This window comes from Anser anser (genome assembly GCF_964211835.1).
Source record: "Anser anser genome assembly, chromosome: 4".
In the NCBI taxonomy this organism is placed as follows: Eukaryota; Metazoa; Chordata; class Aves; order Anseriformes; family Anatidae; genus Anser; species Anser anser.
The window spans coordinates 19,457,523-19,478,874 of NC_139724.1; positions in this window are offsets into that span (position 1 = coordinate 19,457,523).

Sequence of the window (21,352 nt, forward strand, 5' to 3'; positions counted from 1 at the left end):
GCGGCCTCACCAGACTAGAATACAATGGAGCAATCACCTCCCCGGTCCTGTTGGCTACATTATTCCTGATACAAGCCAGGATACCATTGGCTTCTTGGCCACCTGGGCACACTGCTGGCTCATGTTCAGGCGAGCATTGAACAACACCCCCAGATCCTTTTCCTCTGCACAGCTTCATAGCCACTCTGCCACGCTGAAATTCATCCCATTGGCCTCTGCCCATTGATCCGACCTGACCAGGTCCCTCTGCAGGGCCTTCCTGCCCTCCGGCAAATCAACACTACCTCCTAACTTGGTGTCGTATGCAAACTTACTGCAAACTTACAGTAGGGAGACAGTGAGATTTATTGCCTATTACTAATAAGCTAGAGAAGAGAGAAACAGAGGAAAGAAACCAAAAACAACTTGCCCCCATCCAGCCTCTTCCACCTCCTCCCCCCAAGTGGCACAGGGGAACGGGGGTCTGGGGGTTGCGGTCAGTCAATAGCACTTTGTCTCCACCGCTCCTTCTCAGTCACAGCCCTTCTCTGTGGGGTCCCTCCCACAGGATGTTGTCCTTCCCAAACTGATCCTGTGTGGGCTTCCCACAGGCAGCAGCTCTTCAAGCACTGCTCCAGATAGGGGTCTGTACCATGGAGTCCATCCATCAGGAGCAAACTGCTCCAACCTGGGTCCCCCACGGGCAGCAGCTCCCCACAGACCCCCTGCTCCTGCATGGGCTCCTCTCCACAGCCTGTAGCTCCGGCCTGGAATCTGTTCTGGCAGGGGTCCTCCATAGGCCGCAGCCTCCATCAGTGCTGGTCCATCTGCTCCACCGTGGTCTCCTCCACAGGTTGCAGCATGGAACCCTGCTCCACTGTAGTACACCATGGGCTGCAGGGTGGACAACCTGCTTCACCATGGTCCTCACCACAAGCCACAGGGGGACTTCTGCTCTGGTGCCTGAAGAAACTTGCCCTCTCTTTCTTCACAAACTTTGGTGTCTGCAAGGCTGTTTCTCACTCCCCTCTCTCTCCCAGCTGCTGTTCTGCAGCAGGTTTTTTTTTTTTTTTTTTTTTTTTTTTTTTTTTTTTTTTTTTTTTTTTCCCTTTCTTAAATATGCTCTCACAGAAGTGCAAACAATATCGCTTATTGGCCCAGCTCTGGCCAGCAGCAGGGCCCTTATCTAACATGGGGCAGCTTCTGGATTCTTCTCGCAGAAGCTACCCCTATGCCCAACCCCCCCCCTCCCCCCCCCGCTACCAAAATCTTGCCGCGTAAACCCGCTACAAATGTGTGCTTGTTCTTTTTGAGATTAGACAGACTACATTTTATTCATGCCTAGGCAAGTAAAGTAGTAGTAGGAAATCAGAGGTGAAAGAGAAGAAAAGGGTAGCCAGTAGTATTCTTCTGTATGCCTCCTGGAGCAGGTCCCAGCAATGTTAATTACTATACTGCTATTAGCTTCAGTGTTGTCTCCTTTCTTTTGAATTTCCTGAGGGACTTCTAAAACCATGAACACTTATGGCTATATAGGAAGCAAGGTTTATTTTTCATTTCTATTTTGGTCTTAGCTAAATGCTGGAAATATGATCAAGGAATATAAAAGAATAATTGAAAACACCATGATTAGCATTCCTTTATGCTGTATAACATCTTATTACATTGTTGTTGTTGTTAGTGGTGGTGGTGTTTTTTTTTCCTATCATGATTCATAGTTTGCTTCAGTGAATCCAAAATAGCCCAAAAACAATATAAAAAAATTACAAATCTTTCAAAGATATTTCAAGAAAGATAGGTGTAGTTCTATATTCAGTGTTCATTGCCCACCACAAGTGAGAGCACAAAACTTAACAAAGAATAGATAGAAACAGTTACATATGAATAGCACAACCAGGAAAAAAAAAAAAAAAAAAAAAAAGGAATATACAGTAGGAATCTGGATTTTGGAAATAAAAAATAGCAAAAAGTGTACCTATGCTGACGGTTAATGATAAAGGAATGGTTGAGACTAAAAATCCTCAAGATTATCCAGACTTGAAATTTTGAGACAAAGCTCATAGTAATGTAGATATTTCTGCAAATATATTCTCTTCTTCAAGGAGTAATGGCTTTAAACTAAAAGAGGGTAGATTTAGATTAGATATAAGGAAGAAATTCTTTACTCCGAGGATGGTGAGGCACTGGAGCAGGTTGCCCAGAGAAACTGTGGATGTTGCATCCCTGGAAGTGTTTAAGTCCAGATTGGATGGGGCTTTGGACAACCTGGTCTAGTGGCAGGGGGGTTGGAACTAAATGATCTTTAAGGTTCATTCCAACCCAAATCATTTTATGGTTCTATGATTCTCCCAAGAAGCCATACCCGTCCTTTCTATCTATATCCACTGATGATTCCTCTACACAGAGATTCTTTTTCTCTTTGTGATTGTTTCTGTTTGTTCTGGATCAAATTTTTTCATCTTTCTGTCATTTCTTAAAATATGATTAAAAATGAGGCAATGGCTTTGATTAAATGAAAAACAATAGTCCTGCCACCATGAGTCACTGTGAAGAACCTGACCTGGTCTTCTCAATACCCTGTAGGTACTGGGGGACTGCTCTTAGATACCTCATGAAGCCACACCTTCTCCTGTTCAAATAAGTCCCCAGTCCTGCAGACTCTGCTGACAGGGTGAAAGCTCAAGTCTTGGATTGGGCCACCCCCTGGACTGACCCCTTTTTATTGTTTTATTGACAACTTTCTTGTATGGGGGGGGGGGGGGGGACACGGGACGGGACGGGGACAAAGCTGAACACAGTTCTTTGTATGTAGTTTAATGCACACATCAAAGCCTGAAACTCAGATTTATGTAAGAATAGAGCTTTTTCAAAGAGAAAGACTGGGTGCTTCATTGACATAATCTGTGTTAACAGTTCAGTTCCATAACAGTTATAAATACTCAGTGTTGTAGAGAAATGCTGAAGGAAAAATGACGATTTACTCATATCCTGTTCATTCATATCAATCCCAGTAAATATGATGAGAACAAATAACATGGTAAATACTTGTGTATGTGTAAAAGGAAGTTACCTTGTGTTAGAAAATGTGCTATTTCTACTTGACATATCCAGAAAGAGAACTGAACTGTTGAACAACTTTGTTAAATGGTATTAAGAGGTAGTTGCCTTGTCTAAAGAAATATGATTAATTTTAAGTTCATAAAATGTAACTGTATGTGATTAATCCTATTTAAATAATAAATTTTAAAAGAATTTATGGTAAGCTCTTGATTTAACTGAACTTTAAATATTATGATAAAAGACATATGTAGTACCTTATAGTATACATTCTTCCTGAAGGTGTTTTCTGGCCTGGTTTCTGACTGTAAGGAGTGTTATATATAAATGATGAATGATTTTGGCATTGAAGTGATATGCTAACTTTTTGAAAAGCAGACAAATAGATGTGTATATATTTATGTATATAGATGCATGTATATACATGTAAATATATATGTATATAGTTTTGGACTCCTCATACTCATCAAAGATGAAATCTGTGGCTTGACACTTTGATTTTCAAGTTCAACTTTCATAAACTCAAGTCCTTTAGGCAAAGAATGAATACAGTGCTCACTTTGTTTACAAACAAACTTATATACTTTTCTTACAAACAAACACTCCAGAGACTTTCAGTCAGAGAACATAAACTGAAGCAAGTTAGCAAACAGTATTGAAACACGATGCATGTACAGGTGGTAGTTTAGGCAGGACTGGTCACAATGTCTGCATAGATGCCCATCCTCAAAGGCAAATCAGCAGGGTGCCACCTTCAGCGGCGCTGTTTTCAAAAATGACAGCTTCAGGGACATAACCTATTTCATGGTCCATGATATGAGCCTGTCATCCTTTTGTATACCTGGCATATAGTTATATATGCCTCATGTGTTGCAAATGGAAGTAAATTCCCTTTCTGAAAACAATTTCACAGTCAGGCCAGTATCTGTGTTAAGATAAAAAACAGTTTCTTGCAAGAATTTCTTTCACAGCATGGTTCTTCCAGGTATAATGGTCAGTCTGATGGAAACAAGTCTAGAATGAGAATGGGAAGGGAAGCGATGAAGGAAATTCAGAAACACTCTAAGAAATAGAAAGATATAAAAGGGGAGATGTAGGCAAGGGTAAAGTTTAAAGTCCTTGAAGCAGTGTAAGAGGTTTCTGAAATTCTTATAGAAAAAATATTAATGCAAGCAGCACACAGAGAAGAAAGATCAGAGCTTGAACAGATGATCAGCAAGGTAAACAAGATTTTCACAGCTAAATCATAAATAAACAAAGTCATGGGGATCATGCTTTAGGAGTATTTGTTGTTGTAGTTGATTCATTTTTCCTTATTTATTAAACTAAATCTGGTAACACAAGCTTAAGCCAACTATGTTACTTATCATCATTTCTCACTTGAATTAATGTAAGGGGAAATTGAAAGCAAAGAAAACTCTGCTGCTTTACTCCAGTAAGAATAAGTAAGTTGCTTTGCACACAGAATACAAAATCTGGGAAACATTTTGTCTGGGTAATGTTCTTTCTAGATACATGTGCTTTCCTTTATGTTGCATATAACTTGTTGTAGTACAGGCTGTATCAGAAATTATGAAAAAGTAATAAATGACATGCATATAAATAAAGCAGATGATTGTTTAATGTAGTTAAGATGTGTTGGCCTGGTCTTGACTTTGCATGTGTTTTACTTCACTGGTAGCTGAAAATAAGAAAAAATATGTCTTTTACTGAAAGTTCTTTCCTTAATGATGCTTCTCACCTGGCTGACAGCAAAACTGGTACTCCTACAGTGTTATCACTGTATACAGAGCTGTGGTCCTCACCAAAGACATGAAGAATGGAAGAGAAGGTGCCTAGTTTTCACTTTAAAAACTTTGCAAGGTTCACTGCTTCCACCTGTAAAGTTATCTTGGGGAATGTGAAATGAAGGAAACTCATCACCCAGTTTGAAATTGTATTACTGATTTTCCCCCTAAAGCTCCCTAAAAGATAGCAATCCTGAGATAAGTCACCTCAGTTGTTGAAAAGATAGAGTGGTGCCTAGGTAGAAGCAACAGCAGCTTCAGCTTGTCACTAACAGCTTGTTAGTGTGACTGTGATTTAGAGAAGCAAAGGAAGAACTAATCCCCTCTCTAACACATAAGATGCAGTCTAGATTTTTTAGACTGAGTGCTGGAAGTTAGTTATATAAATCCAAAAATCCCTGGAGTAAGTCCCTCCTCCCTCTTTCCTTACCATGGAGATATGGTGCAATGGTAGGACTTTTTTGTAATGGATATTTCAGTGAACTAGATGTACCAGATTACTGTGGGCATCTGTGGGCTCTACTGTGAGCTAGTAATCTTCTTCTCAGTAGAAATGTATGTTTTGCGTCTTTATGTTTTGCCTCCATCTGTACTTTGTCCCTTGCTTCCACAATTAATGCAGAGGAACAGTCCCTTCTCTTTACCTGAGAGAAAGAATTATATATTTTGCAATGTAAGCTTTCTTCATTAGAGGGAAAAATTTATGTTGTTTCTTCATGAATACAAATCTACTCTGAAGTAAATATTCAATGTATCAAGTAGTGTGGGTATAATGCAGTGTGGAATGTGCTGTTTACAGATAGAAATAATTTCATAGTTACTGAGTTACTGATTACTATGTTAATGCTTCACAAAATCACTTTTAAAACAATCACATGGGAAGAGAAGAGAAAATACCCTCAAACCTCAGTTAGTTACTCTGGCTAACTTAAGTTTGTCAATTCTTCTAACAATATAACATTTAATATAGATCCACTTCTCAAAAGGGAGTTTTAGAAACAATGGGCTGAGCCTTAATACCATGTCTCACAATCCCTGTGTATGACAAGAGACTGGATTTGCTTCAATTTTCCTTCAGTATATGTAAACTATTGGTAGCACACCCAAATAACTGGAATCAAAGATTAATGGCATAAATGTATTTGGCAAGCAGAAATATTAAATAAAGTAGTTCAGGCTCATTTAAACCAACAAGATGCTGTTTTGTTCCTCCTCCCCTCCCCTCTCCACCCCACCACCCACACACATTTCCAGGCACATGGAAAAAATGTATTTGAACAGATTTTGCTTGTGTAGAACATTTATAGATGGCATATTGCTTACATCAAACACATACAAATTTTACCCACTGGTAATTCCCTTCTGCCTGATATCACCTGAGTGTGATATATTTCTCTTGCTATGATATTAAGAGATAGACTCTGAGCTGATACAACTTGCTTGTTTTATTGCTAGCCTAGAGGGGAATGAAAACATTTGTAAGTATAAAAATTAGTGTTTGTTGTCTTTGCCTTCTTCTGCCTCCTGAGATTTCCCCTCTGGACTAAGAAAGATGTGTCTGGAGGTTAAAAGACATGGCATAGTGGACAAATTGAACTTCAGAATTGAAAGGTCATTTCAAGCAAATTTTATATTTCCCCTGTGGTGGTCTATTGCAAATAAATTTTGGTCTAATGGCTGCACTTGTACTAGCTTTGGATATAAAAGATTAATAGATTTTTATAGAATCTGATGTCAGAAGGGACCGTTAGAACATATAGCCTGACTACCTGAAAATCAGGTCATTACATTTCACTAAGTTGCCCTTATGTTTGGTCTGATGGTTGTCCAGTACCATGTCCAGGTGGTTTTTGAAGATCTCCAAGGAGAGAGACTCCATCACTTCTCTGGACAGCCTGTGCCTGTGCTCCATCACCTTTGCTAAAATGATTCCTGCTGTTCAGAGAGAACCTCCTCTATTTTAGTTTGTGCCCATTGTCTCTTGTCCTGTCCCTGGGCACCACTAAAATGAGCATAGTAATGTCTTCTTTTCATCCTCCCATCAGATATTTGTATACATTGATAAGATCCCTTCTGAGTCTTCTCTTCTGCAGGCTAAACAGTCCCAGATCTCTGTTATAAAAATTATGCAAGTCAAATACCAACAGGGTTTGACTCTAGGTTTCTGCAATGTTAATAAACCATAAATAAATAAATAAATAAAAATCTTTTACAGAGTTAAAGTTACAACAGCTCAAGCTGTGTGTCTTTGAGGAGGGATCCCAGAGAAATCCTTTGGCAATTATGACCTCACACTCTACATTCCCAACCCCTCACCTGACAGTCCAGATCAGTAGTAATATTAGGTTTGGAGTTCTTTCTGCTCTGGATTGGTTTCTTTCATTGTCTCTAGGCGAGAAGTTTTCTCCTGTCTTCAGGGTTATAGAATCCACTGATGGTTGCAGAGTCTGTCAGTGTAGTCTCTCTTTCTTCCTTATCTTCTAGTTCAAGCCAGCTCTATGGCCTTCCTTACTTGTAACAGGGAATATGTTCAACAACCTGCAGCCTTATACTTCAGAAAATTGTGCTTGTGCTAGTAAGATGCAAATAGCACGCTAAATTGCACAACACTCTCTCAGCCTCTCCTAATAGGAGAGCTGCTCCACTCCATTCAACATTATGGCCCTCCACACTGGCCCTCTCCAGTAGCTCCTTATCTTGTACTGGGGTCGAGAACTGGATCACCTCCCTCAACTTGTTGGCAATACTTTGCCCAATGCATCCCATGATAGCATAGCCTTCTTTGTTGCAAGGGCACATTGCTGGCTCATGTCCACTTCCAAAGGATTTATTTCAACAATTTTTTAAAGAAAAAATGTTATTAGTGTTTTCAAGATGAAAATTTTTTTTCCATTTATTGACAGAATATGAACTTGTGAACTGAAATTAAGAATGCCAAAAGAACAATCTATTTTTTTTTTGATAGGGATGAGAAATAATTTTAATTAAAAATAATTTTTCTAAATCTAGACTATGTTGGAAGGAAAATCAATATACATTGGAAATATTCATCATGAAAGTTATTTCCTGCTATATCTTGTTAGTTAGTCAAACACCCTTTCAGATTAGGGGTTTTTCCTTTCCCACTTACAGTTTTAATTTATCTTGTTTTCAGTTTCCATTAAAATCAGTAATGACTTGCATTCCTTTCTTGTGCATCTGCAGGCCTATATTTGCCTTACAATAAATAAATTTTATTTGAATGGGCCAGTTTTTCAAATGATCCATATTACTGTGCAGTTAACTGCAAACATTATTTCTTAACATTTCACCAAGCCTTCTAGCTTTAATAATTTTATAAGTACTGATTTTATATTCACTTCTAGATCATTAATGAAAATTCTGACATATTTATATCAATCGCTTCAAAATCTCATAAGGAACTTCAGTTCATTAGCTTCTTTTGAGTTCAGTGTCTTCAGTTCTTTCAGTATCAATCCACTCTTGGTGATCTTCAGAAGTTCTCTGGACATGCTCCTGGGCAGCCTTTAAGTGGCCTTGCTTGTGCAGGGGGCATTGGACAAGATAACTTCCAGAGACCCCTTCTAATCTCAACCATTCTCTGATATTGATAATAAACTAGGATATTGTAATTCAGTGTTAGATAAAAACCATAAATCAGTCAAAATATGTTGTATAGAAATACCTCTGCATTAATTCAATCAACCAAACTGGTAGTGAGCTCACTTCTGGATTTCCCAGAATTTATTAAAAATTGTTTACAGGTCATAAAATTCTGGAGCCATCTCTTTTCAGATGAAAATTTTCCTTAGATCTTTACAAATTACTGGATACCGTTTCATAAACATTCCAATCTTTTTTTCCCAGTGTTTTCAAATAAACAACAACAACAAAATCTCCCAAAGATCTATTTCTATAATTCCACTTCTTTGCAAATATAGCACAGAACAGTTATTGAGGACTATTTGCATCACTCATCAACTTTATTAGTTCTCTCTTTCATAGGTCACAAGTTAGTTTAAAATTCTTTAGTTTCTAATTAATATATTCAAAACACTATTTTTTTTTACTTACCCCAAGTATATTTTCCCCTGATAGAACTGGCATTTTTAGAATCCTAGAATGGCTTATGTTGGAAAGGACCTTAAATATCATCTAGTTCCAACCTCCCTGCCATGGCCAGGAATGCCACCCCTAGATCAAGTTGCCCAGGGCCTTATCCAATATAGTGTTGAACACCTCCAGGAATGGGGCATCCACAGCTTCTCTGGGCAACCTGTGCCACTGCCTCATCACCCTCTGAGTGAAGAATTTCCTTCTAACCTCTAATCTAAATCTCCCCTCTTTTAGTTTAAAGCTATTCCCCTTTGTCTTGTCATTTTCAGCCTGAGCAAAAAGTCACTCTCCATCTTTTTTATAAACCCCCTTTAAGTATTGAGAAGCTGCAATAATGTCACCCTGGAGCCTTCTCTTTTTTCAGGCTGAACATTCCCAGCTATCTCAGCCTTTCTTCTTAAGAGAGGTCCTCTGATCACCTTGTGGCCCTCCTCTAGAAGTTTTCTAACATATTTATATAGTAAATACAAATATATATATATACATATAAAATAAATTATAAATGCATATTATATAAATTATAAATTATTTTCAAGTCATTGCTTTAATAGTTGTTGCCTTGGCTTATCCTGTGCTGCAAGTTATTATTATTATTATTTATTTATTATTATTATTTTAATTCGGTGTGTATTAATCAGATAGATCTCTTGGTTCTCAGTTACTGTAAAATTTTGTTTTATGTCTTCTCTACTCATACATATATTTTCATATGATAACCAAAGCAGAAAAGCAATTAAAAAAAAAATAAAATCCAGACACAACTTAAAACAGCCTTGTTGTATAATTAGACACATATTTCCAGCTTTTTGGCTTAAAAAGAGAGATGTGCTATTCTGTGGCAATAAGATGTTTGATAATTATACTCAAAATACACTTTAGAAATTGCATAATTTAATTCCATTAGAAAGACCTCTGTTTTCTATGTGATGATGTAGCTGAGGCATTTCTTATTCAAGTCTGAAACTTAGCTTTTGCCATCCTTCCATATCAACCTCCTTATGTTAGTGGACCAGCAGGGATTTCAGCTATCAGGATTTTGTTTATTCAAGAACAGAGAAAATGAAAGATGTATGTAGTGTTTTTCAAAGGCATAGTGGCGGTGGTGATCTAATAGCAAAGACAGTGAATGAGCACATAGTTTTGGTTGGCTGGATAACATTCAGATGTCAAGCCACAGAGATGATATTTTTATTCAGAATATAAAAGTAACTCTGTGTTATACTTTCCTTCTCAAAATCGGTTATCTAGATGCCCTCTGGGCAGTCTCTAAGGCAGGAAGTCTGGATGTGCATTTGCAAATGGTTTCTCAGTTCTCAGCTGATGAACTGGGGAGAACTAACCTGATGATGTAGAATCACCAGTAGGCTACTGTACGATACAGAGGGAACTGGACTGTGTAGTTTCTGCTTCAGTGAAGTTCGTTGGTGCCTAGTGTGCCAGAATGCAGTTACATTCAAAAAGAGGCTAGAATCAAAGAGGAGAAAAAGACAAAATTGTAAACCAGAGATGTGGGTTACTTGAGTGTGATCTATGCATCCTGTCAGCAACTAATAAATATTTAATTGTAATTAATTGACATTAAGGATCAGGGTTTATATGTTTCTTCTTTACAGAGAGTAAATGCAGTTCTGTAGAGGTCAACACCAATCCTCAGTACCACAGAAATTCTTAGAATAGCTTATGGTTCTCTGCATGTGAAAGAATTTTCTGTCATTAAAGTAAATAAATAAATAAATAAATAAATAAATAAATAAATAAATAAAAGACCAAGTTCTCCCTCTGACTATGCATAAATAAGAACATCCATTGATGTTTTTCAGTAAAAGATGAATCTAAATTATCCCAGGAATTTGTTACATCTCTAATTCATGGTAACTATCTTTTGTATAAGCATCAACGGTGTTAACTTTTATAAGTGTACGCTCTCTACCATATTGAAAAATTGGCAGATGAAGGAAACAGCAATTTTTTTGAAAGCGTTAAAACATAAAGAGTTAGAATTTTGATTTAAATAATATAAACTGGCATGTTTGGAAACATATCTATACATGTAAGTGCATTTACTGTTTAGTAAATTGCATATTCAACTTAAAATGTATTTTAGAAGATATAAGCAACTTAACTTTACGTTAAAAAGACTGGGATGAAGTAATTGTGTCCCAGCTGACACAAGTTAATGTACTAAAATAATTGGTTTTAGAAGTAACTCTATTATTCAGAGCCAAATAGTGCACCTGATGAACAATATTAATTATTTTTCTAGAAATGTTTGTGATACAGGCGTTTTTATTTCAGACAAGAAATCATCATTTACTTAGGGCTTAAAGACAGTACTACATTCCTCTTATTTTATTTTAATATAGGATTATATCTAATTGCTTTGATAAGTAATTATAAGCTTAATTTATATGCAAGTTTAATTTAAATTTAAATATGTTTTTAGAAAAAAAAATCATTTTCTTTTACTAATACATTGCTTATATAACACTTTCTCTACAGATCTAAAAAAAAGAGAACACTAAAGAAAAAATGCTGTAACCTGTACATGAAGCATACGAGAATCTGTCAGCTCAATTTCATCATGTAGCTAGAGTATAACTACTTAATGGGGTTAATATACAGACATCTTCAAGAGCCAATGGCTATCTTCTACAGTGGTTTGTGGACTGCAGTTAAAGCCTTTTTTTTTTTTTTTTTTTTTTTATGACAAGGATTGCAAGTCCACAAAAACTTTCATAATAGTCTGCATTCATTGGCAATATTAGAGCTAATATTATCTCCAGTATGTGCTTATTAAGTTCAAAACTTTGAGTGGCACCTTGACTTTTGTAGCCTCTGGATGCCAGCTGGATGAGGTTATAAACCTAACACAGTAGTTTATACAAACATTATTTTTCTGTATCCAAGAAGCAAGCCCCAAGCAGTTGAACAGAAGGAAGCATTTTCTCCTTCCTTGAACAAAGAAGAAAATTAATTTTGCCTGCATTTCAGTCTTCAGTGTGATAAAGTCAATGGAATGTTAAGAAGCTTAGTAAATAAGTCATTTGGTGATTCGTACAGAGAAAAAGACCTATAAAGATATATGGCTACATGATAGCTTTAGTCATTTAAACACTGTAATCTGACAGCTAAATCTATTCCCTGCAATAAGGAGTAAGTCAAAGAATTACACAAAGCAGTGCATTAAATTATATAAAGCTATTCATAGTCACACACAGGCCACTACTGATCTGTCACAGATGATCTTTGCATAAATGCACCTAATCATTGAAGGACAAACAATTTTAAAGATTTATTTATTCATTAAGCAATTTATTAACAATTATGGCCCATTTGAATACATTCTCTACATATAATCTGTGTCAACATTTGCATTTGTCATTGTAAAACAAAATGATGACAACAAAAAGTGACCTTTTACAGTTCTTTCTTAACAGTGTAATTTATTACAATGGCAAGTATGAAGCTGTAGATAATATCTGCAGTTTGCTAAATAAATCTTTCTTAAATTAGTTAGCTGCAGCTAAAACAAAATCTTCTAAGGAATTTAAATTACTTTGGAGTTACCATGGTTCCCTGGTATTCCCTCCATCATAATGCAAATTAAATAAATGGGACTTAAATGTCATAACAGCATCAGAACGTTTGAAGTTCATACACGCCCTTTGTGATCACTTGATTCAGCAGGGTCTCAGTGGTCCCTATGAGACAGATTATATTGAGAAAAGGCATATACGTTTAAAAAAAATGCTTACTAGATAACAGAATATTCACATCTCCTTGCCACATCTCACATGCTGTTTTCTGTTGATTTCTTCTGACTGAAAATACTTTCATGTAAAATATTAAGAACTATAGGCTATTGTGATAGCATAAAAATTCCCCAAACCAAAACAGAGCAACAGACTATGTATTGAATAAAAATATGTATTAAATAATATATTTTTTTCAATAAACATTTAGTTATTTGCTTGCAGAAATAAAATTAAACTAAGGTTTATTTATTAGGTTTTATTTATTAATTTGCTCGCTCACTTACCATGGCCATTTTCACGTAAACAGCCTTGAAGAATTTTTAGGAGGTTTGTGTGGATACTACTCAGTACTCAGTAAAGGTCCTGGAAAGCACTATCTCTAATTAAGAGCGAACACATATTAAAATTTGTTACTTAGGCCTTAATTGCCCATGTGTATGTGTACCAAGTCTTTTTACTTTAGTCTGAGATTTTATAGATGTAGAGCAAGAAAGGCAGTCTTAAAAGACGGAGGAAATCTCTTTCATCTCAGTCAGAATATATTGTTTCTGTGATTTTGTGGACACATACATTCATAACATACATTATGCTTCGCTGGGTTAAAAACTGGCTGGATAGCCGGGCCCAAAGAGTCGTGGTTAAGGGAGTTAAATCCAGTTGGAGGCCGGTCACTAGTGGAGTCCCCCAGGGCTCAGTACTGGGGCCAGTTCTCTTTAACATCTTTATCGATGATCTGGATGAGGGGATCGAGTGCACCCTCAGTAAGTTTGCAGACGACACCAAGTTAGGTGCGTGTGTCGATCTGCTCGAGGGTAGGAAGGCTCTGCAGGAAGATCTGGATAGGCTGGACCAATGGGCTGAGGCCAACTGTATGACATTCAACAAGGCCAAGTGCCAGGTCCTGCACCTGGGGCACAACAACCCCAAGCAGCGCTACAGGCTGAGAGATGAGTGGTTGGAAAGCTGCCTGGCAGAGAAGGACCTGGGAGTATTTGTTGATAATCGGCTGAATATGAGCTAGCAGTGTGCTCAGGCGGCCAAGAAGGCCAACAGCATCCTGGCTTTTATAAGAAACAGTGTGGCCAGCAGGGCTAGGGAAGTGATTGTCCCCCTGTACTTGGCTCTGGTGAGGCCGCACCTCGAGTACTGTGTTCAGTTTTGGGCCTCTTTCTACAGAGAAGGACACTGAGGTGCTCGAGCGAGTCCAGCTGGTGAGGGGTCTGGAGAACAAGTCTTATGAGGAGCAACTGAGGGAGGGGTCCCAGTGAGGGGAGCTTACAAGGAGGGGCTGATTGTTCAGCCTGGAGAAGAGGAGGCTCAGGGGTGACATTACTGCGCTCTATAGGTACCTTAAAGGAGGCTGTAGCGAGGTGGGGGTTGGTCTATTCTCCCACGTGCCTGCTGACAGGATGAGGGGGAATGGGCTAAAGTTACGCCAGGGGAGGTTTAGGTTGGATATTAGAAAGAACTTCTTTATTGAAAGGGTTGTTAGGCATTGGAATGGGCTGCCCAGGGAAGTGGTTGAGTCACCATCCCTGGAGGTCTTTAAAAGACATTTAGATGTAGAGCTGAGTGATATGGTTTAGTGGTTTAGTGGAGGACTTGTTAGTGTTAGGTCAGAGGTTGGACTAGGTGATCTTGGAGGTCTCTTCCAACCTAGATGATTCTGTGATTCTGTGAAGCATGAAAACTTCTATACAGGAACTATATCATACAGCAATTTTCCTGAAACATGTTAATAATGGGAACATAGACTCATTTTACAGTAATCTGTCCAAAAGACCACTTCTGGAAGTTTTTTGTGTCCTCACACTCATTTTTTTCAAACATCTGATCTGTCCTCTTGCCTGGCTAGCTGCATTGTATTGCAGCATCTTCTTTGGGAAGCAATACAAAATCATGGTCTTCAGAAATGCTTCTTTCTCTGATGTCTCTCCATTTATTTTCAAGTCTCGTTCCTAGAAAGATCAGGAAGTAGAGGAAGCAGGCTCTCAGAAAAATAAAAACAGAAAACAAAGAAACAAACCAAGAAAAAGGATTTTTTTTCTTTTTATAAAAGCTATTAACAATTTTTGTATTTTTATTTTTATTTATATATTTATTTTTCCCCCAGTCTGCTCCCTCTTATTCTGATCACTTAGAGAATTGTTATAACCTATTACAGCTTGCTCAGGTCTTTTGCTGTAAGGCTCTCTCTCTCTTGACAACATCTATTTGATTTAGTTCGTATTAAATCAATATATATATATACGAACAGGTATAAATAGGAGAGTGGAAAATAAAAAAGGATTAAATGAACACCAATATTATATATTTTTTATTTAAATAAATGTTTCTTCAGTCTAATCAGGAGTATTTGATTCTAAAGCATCCATTTATGGTTTGAAAAGTCACCTAAAGATATGGACTACTCATTCTATATTCTGAGTAATTTCTGTTTAATTTACTGAAAAAAGAACAAGTTTTACTATTTCCAGTGCTCAGAGTCAGTAAATCCATATTTTATTCCACCTCATTTGTCTTGATGAACAGAGAAAACTGGAAGATAAATTCTTGCTCAATGGCTAAATTGTCTTTGAAAGGGTTGGTAGTTGTCCTGCTAAGACATCAAATAGTAGTAATTCTACAGTATGAATTCTAGGTATTTTGAGAATGTCATTTATTGATCTGATATCAGCTTTTACCTCAAACAAAATGTGACATTATTGGTTTTGATGAATATGACGATAGGGATTTGGCAACTCTATAAGTACCTATAGAGTTAGAGTTGCTGACTATATTACTTAAAAATTTTAAATTTGTTGGTTGTGAACAGTTGTTTACCTGAGAATTTTAGTATGCAAAACAAAATTGCCTGCTTCTGAAAGGAATGATTCTAATTTGTGAAACATTTTTTTTTCTTTTCTTTCTCCTTTTTCTCCTCGTTGCTTTCTGATAGCTATTATTTTTCTGTCTCTTGAAGCTTATTTAACTTGAAAAGCATATGCTAGAAAAATGATACACACAAAAGACAATGTTCAGGAATGTTTTTTTCCTCCGAGGCAGAGGAAACTCATCCCTACTGTGACTATTGAAATGAGTAGAACAACATCAAACATGCTTTTAGGTGTATTTAATGAACAAAGAGAAAAACAGATGTTTTTATTCTTGCTGGTTTTTGTTTTTGTTTATAAGTAAAGGCAGCTAGTCTAAGTGTCTCTTTTCCAGCCTTGGAAGCAGTACAGCAGTTCTGGTATAATGTTCTGGTCAAGTTCAACACAAACCCAGTTATAGCTAACCCTCAAACTTTTTGAAAACCCATAGGATTAGTGAGAGTCTTAATAAACTGCCTAATTTGTAATCTGCTACTTATCCATAGTAACTGATGGAGGGAAGAAGGGAATAGGGGTCTTTTAGAAAGTTCTCAGAAATTGGAATTCTCTCATATCAAATTAGGAAATGGAAGTTACCAGGAACATCTAAAAATATTTCTGTGTTACCGTTATAACCTTAATTATTTTGTTAGTTGACAGTCCCCTCTGTGGGAAATAAGACTGGCTAAATTTATAGCTGGGAAAAGTTGCTGCAGCACGAACTTGATTATAAAGTTTAAATATAAGCTATCCTGAGCCTCAGTGACAGTCTGCTTTTACTGTCTAATAATTCTGAATTTGAAATATGCAGAGTGGCAGATTTTACTTTACTAATAACAAATAATTGTTCTACTTCATATAGAAAGATGTTTTGGAAGAGGTTGTTCTTAATTTACTTGTCTATTTGGTCATGGAAACTGGCTTAGCCTCCCACCAGCAGAGAAATAGCTCATGGAAGATTCACCTAAGGATTAATATACAGTTGTGCCCAAACAATATGCAAATATCTTTCTAATTAACCGTGAAAAAGTTATGACAATGTCAACAAAAGAAGAAAGAAGAGTCCACCTTGACTCCAGTTATCTCTTTCTTGTCTTTACCTTATAAAAAGGATCCATCAATATGTCCTCCCTCAAGAGACTATCTTGTTATTTTAAAAATAATTTTACCTCTCCAAATCCAGAAGAGACGTGTGGTATTTAAGATATTCCCTTGAATTATTTCAGTAGCCCTGAAAACAGTTGATTCAGAGTCCTACAGAGTATATAATTTAGTCAAGAAACCTTGACTAAAAGTCATTCTTTACCTTGTATTGAGTAGGTGTCCTGGTTTCAAACTTTATAAGGATTATAAAGAAGTATTCTCTCTTTTTTTTTCTTTTTTTCTTTCTTTCTTTTTTTTTTTTTTTTCCCAAAGACACCTTCCACCATTTTCACACATGATTTTATACAGAAAAAGAACACTAGAAACAAACATCCAAAATTTCCTGGAAAATCAGGATTAAGAAAAAAACTTCAAAATTGTTATCTTTTTAATTTTACTTCAATGTTCTTTTAAAAATATATATATATTTTGACACTCATAACAATATTTGCTGGACTGCTTTATTGAAAGTGTAACTAATTGGCTATTGGATGTAATTACTTTATATTTATTCATATCCAAAGTACTGTGACGAATTTTGATTCACCCAGTATGAGAGAGAGATTAACAAACTGGAACATCAGGTGGAGGGAAAATAAGATGGTCAGTGAGACAGAACACTTGAAATATAGAGACTGAGTAAACTTGTTTTGTGTGTGTGTGTGTATGTTTTTTTCTATGTCTCTGAAGAACACAAAGCTTAGGGGAAGTCGAGTTTAATTTCAGCCTTGTGCTACATAAAACTGTTAATCAGAATGTTGTGGAGTAGAAGAGCTAGAATCTTCTTATATAGCAAAAGGAGAAGAGACAATGTTCACAAAGTGATGCATGGGAAACTGCATATAAGGTGCAATTAGCACTGAGACATATTTTCCACAGGTGTAGTGAAAGCTCTGCTCCTATAGATTTTCAGAATTTGACTGGACAATGCTTTGTGAAACCTGAACTAACTTTGAGATAAGCCCTGCTCTGATCAGGAGGTTGTAGAAGGGATGAGATGATGCCTTTTCCTTAGTTATCTGTATGCTTCTTTAAGTCCATGACAACATAGAAATATAGAATATTTTATGCAAAATAGAAGTTTAATCAATGTGAAAAATATGAATGTTTTTCTTACAGCAATATCAGCATTTAAAAAGCATTTAAAGGTTAGTGACAATATCAGATTTCATTAAACAGACAAAAAGGAAATACCATCCCCAGTTCTGAGCTATATCAAGTACTTGTTCTGGAAAAAATAAATAAATAAATAAAATTAAAAACAAAACAAAACAAAAAATGGAAAGAAATGCTTTTATATTTCCAACCATTTGTTGGCTATCCTAAGAAGGTGATTAATGTACATTCTAAGAAGATAAATAGTTTAAATATGAGGTGGTACAGAATCACAGAATGGATAGTGTTGGAACATACCTTTGGAAATCATCTGCTCCAACCGTCCTTCTCAAGAAGGGCTGCATAATCACCTGCAATCTACAGCTAGATGTTCAGGCAGATTTTGACAATCTCTGAGGGAGACTCCATGACCTTTCTGGGCAACACATGCCAGTGCTCCATCACCTGCACTGTAAAGAAGTGTTTCTTGATGTTCAGTGGGAACCTCCTGTGTACCAGTTTGTGCTCCTTGTCTCTTGTCCTGTCCTGCACCACTGGAAAAAGCCTGTCACTCTCCTCTTTGCACTCTCCCTTCAGGTATTTGTATATGTAGATCCATTCTGAGCACCCTCTTCTCTAGGCTGAACAATCTCAATTCTTTCAGCCTCCCTTCACAGGAGAGCTGTTTCAGCCCCTTTATTGTCATGCCCTCTTTTGGATTCTTTATAGTAGCTGCATTTCTGTCTTGTACTGGGGGGCCCAGAGCTGGACACAGTATTCCAGGTGCAGCCTCAGCAATGCTGAGAAGTGTGGAAGGATCACCTCTCTTGACCTGCTGGCAGTATTTTGCCTAACACAGCCAATAATTCCGTTAGCCTTCTTAGCAGCAAGGGCACATTGCTGACTCAGATTGCATACAGATTTCATATGATACAGATTTCCTATGGTCAGAGAAGTTACTGGACTAAGCTATAACCTGGGAGGCTTGTGCGTAGTCCCGGTGTTTTGCCCAAATCTTCTAATTCTTTTCCATTTATAGTATTTTGGAAGCAATTACTCTACCCAAATTTTACAAACAATATAACTGAAAGACTGCAAATCTTCATGCGAACTGTAAAGATGACTTGCTGCTAATGTCCTTCCTATGTCTTAGTCAGTATTCCAGAGTGACTTTCAGTATAAACAAACTAGATTTGCAAGAATTCTTGCTAACACAGTGTTGTCCTTTTATAGTCACTGCATATACATTCAGTAATTTCTAAATTTACTACCAAATGTATTCTAAAAGTCCTAACGCTGGACTTACACAACGAAGCGTAGTTTCTATGCTCTTCCAAGGAGTATCTTCCTAGACTTACTGCTTAGTTTCTTTTAGTTGTTCATATGGTCATTAGTTCACATATCTAACTCTTCTACATGCCTGAATTAAAGCTTATGTCTAAGTAGTTAGCTCACCTACAAAAGCACCAATTTTTAGAAAAGCTGCAGGGCTGATTGGGAACTATAAACTGTCAAGTACAACTATTTCTGTGCCAGTCATTGACAGAAATAATATATTCATAAAGTATGTATTATATAATCAATAAAAATATTATCATTATAATATATGTAATATAATTTAATAACAATTATTATGTGTATTACATTTAAATATTGAATGGGGCTTTGGTAGAGGACAGTCACACTTCTAAAAGGTGGTAAGAGCTCTTTAAAAGTGTCAATAAACATGTGAGTGACAGTGTTTTGAAGAGCCTGACATAACATTTTACTTCATTAAAAAAACTAATAAAAACCAAAATGACTGAAGTTAATATGATGAAAAGATAGGAGGAAACTAAACATATGTTTTTACCAGGAAAGTGAATCTGTTAACTTAGGTGATTTGAATGTGTAAGTCATCTTACGCAACCAGTATGCATAAAGTCAAATGTTTGAATGCTACCAGCGAAAAAGCTGTTTCCCCTTGGTGACTACCAACTAGCTTTCTAGAACCTTCAATTCACCATATGTTTCTCATTCCAGTTATAACAAAAATATGGTCTTCTAAAGATCTTTTCTTACAGCACTTAGGAATAGCTAGGTTTTGATAAAACCTAATGAAAATACAGTCCAAAGTCTTTGTTCCCCTAATGATAATAACTAAAATAACAGATTTATATCATAGACAAAACCCAACCAACCACCACCACCACCAACAATAACAAAAGGAAAAAAGGGAAAACAAAAAAAAAAAAAAGCAAAACTCATGACAAATACATGGCTCTTAAACTTTCAGGAAGGACTAGGATGGTATGTTAAAACCAAAAATGATGGAAATGTCTGTTGCTCATACTGGCTTGAAAAGTGAGGATAAAAATGTAACTGCTTTAGATATCAACCTTACTTGAGTGTAATATTTTATTAACATTTATAAATCACTCAAAGGCTCACCTTGTTTTGAGTAAGTAGTTTCTATGTGCAGTATGCAAATGAAGAAATAAAGATAAGGAAAGATGGATGTGTCTACTTTGTGGATCCAAATATGCTTTTGTAAGAAGTCAACAAGATTTTTGCTGGTAGAATAATTCAGAGCAGATGTTCTCTCACTGCTACAGCAGAGAACTTCATTTTACCTTAATCGTTTTAGCCCCATAGTGTGCCTCTACATAACTGTTGAGTGTGCACAATAGCTGTTTTTTTTGACATGCAGTCCCTTACTAAATCTTATTTAGTAATACCTTATAGGTAGAATCTGTTCTATATATATTTTTTAACTTCTGGATACAGATACCATCTACAACAAATTAAAAAAATGCATAACACAAAGAAGATACAGGTAATGTATACTGTAAAAAAAATGTTTATATAAAACATGCAGCACGTGGACTAATATGAAACAGGTTATCCAACACCTAGTACTACGCGTGCATATTATTATGGGTCTGAAAAATAGTTTTGAATGTTCATGTCTGATTCATGTGATTTCAATATAAAGTCCATGGAATTTGCTATTAAATAAGTGGAATAAATATTTTATTTATTTATTTATTTATTTAATGTTCTTAAAGAGGCTTACTTGGACACAAAATCTTTCTCTGTGTGTGCCACAGAAAATTAATGCATGTGGCCTTTAAAACTGTACCAGCAGCATTAATTCTTGGAGATGAGATATAAGAAAAGCAAGTTAAGCATTTTAATCAATGATCTGGAGTCATGATCAGCTTTGTAGCCCAGTCTCTAAAATTTTATTAACTCTTGTTCAAAATACCTCAAATAATGAGATAGCTATGACTTCCACTAGAAGACTGGTCTACTTTAATAAAAATATTTGATAGGATATTTTCTTTTTAAGCCCTTGTCTTTTTGCTTGCCTGAGAAAGCTGCAGGTTTAGAACTTCTCAAAATTTAGATGATATTTTGACAATATGCTTTAAAAAACAAATCCTCTTTATACCATCTTCCCTCCCACCTACGTTGTTGACTACTGTAAATTATTGCCTAAAAGCTGTTCTATTCTTGGCATTTTGGTTTGGACTGCTGTGCCCAGGCTTCTTTGCAAAATATTAAGAAACAATCAAATGAAAAAGTG